Here is a 1,459-nt window from a genome sequence, read left to right as displayed (position 1 = left end):
CAGAGGCCAAAGTGACCTCAGCCTGCAAAAAGAACAACAAAACCACAATAACCATGACTGGGGTTCAGAGCTGGGGCCCAGTGATTTTCCTTCCAGTCATGCTCACACTTCATACCTCACTCAATTTTATTCTGCTCTCCAGATGACCGTTCTTTTCAGGATTCCATACATTAGTCCTGCTCCCTCAGTCTGGAGTATCCTGTCTTGGTGCTTCCTGACAGAGCTAAACCCTGTCCATCCTTAATACCACTTCCTTTGTGAAACTTCCCCAATCTGCTTTTAGGAAATCAATCATTCCCTTCTCTGAGTCCTGCAACACTTGATTTGTGTCTTTCTGATATAGTTTGTATTTTCCTGCAGTACAGTATAGTTATTTAATCCACGTCTGTTCCTCCCACTAAGTGGTAAGCCTCTCAAAGGGGCCAAGGGACATGACTTTCGCATTTCTGATTCCCCACACAGCATGGCCGACCTCCGGCATATGGTGGGTGTTCCAGCAACGTGTGGAATGACATTAAATTACAATGACTAAGTTCTTTGTTCTGCTGCAGCATAGTCTCTCTGGGAAAACTGTAGAGATTGTAGGCAGATGACCAACTAGTTTTATATCTTTCTTTCCTATGCATTTTGAAAGGGGCAGGAAGAGGAAGAAAGTTAAAGCTATCTGTGGATCCATATTCCAGAGATTTCAGTCAGCAATCCTTAGAGGGGTAGTAATATGAGCGATAACCAACATGTCTGAGACTTATACTTTCACACCCATGAACTCTGTTGGGTCTCACAAGAACTCTAGCAAATAGGTTAGCTTGTCCCAATATTACAGCTAAGGAAACCAAGGTTCAGAAAAATGCAAGTTTTTTGCTCAAAATTATATCAACTCACAGTAGAGTTGGCACTGAAATCCAAATCTGTTGACTCTAGATCCTTTGCTCTTGGAACTGCTGAGGTGATGAGCACAGGATTTCTTGCCCACTGAGAAAGGGTTAGAGAATGAAAGAAAGAAACCCTGGTTAACCCTTGCAAGGTGAACTAGTGTCTGGCCTTTTGCACATTCATCTGTCTCCCAAAGCTAGGGTCTTGGCAAGCCCCACGCTTTGGCCTGGTTTTGGTTTCTGTGCCTATAAAATGAGGAGCCTGCGCTAGAGGTTTAAATTGGGTCACATTCCCCCCAGCGCCCAGCACAGAGCCTGGTCCACAGTTTCCATCACCCTCCCTTGTGGACAACTCCCAGCTTCAACACTAGAGGCCTCCAGGACTCCAGCTGACATGATGGAGTGTGTACCCCGCACGTTGCAGCCTCTTCCCAGGCTGGCTGCGGAAACCCAGCCTCCTCCAGACGGCAGGGCTGCTCTGATCGCGCGGATCAAGTTGGGGGCCTCATTAGTCATGTCAGATGACATAGTTAACACTTGGGGCCGGCACAGTCAGTTCATCAAAAGCTCCTATGTGCCTGGCTCCA

Source organism: Talpa occidentalis, unplaced genomic scaffold (assembly GCF_014898055.3).
Source record: "Talpa occidentalis isolate TD23 unplaced genomic scaffold, MPIMG_talOcc4v2.1 talOcc4.3, whole genome shotgun sequence".
NCBI classification, from domain to species: Eukaryota; Metazoa; Chordata; class Mammalia; order Eulipotyphla; family Talpidae; genus Talpa; species Talpa occidentalis.
The sequence above is the reverse complement of the archived record's forward strand: the minus strand, read 5'-3'. Positions refer to the sequence as shown.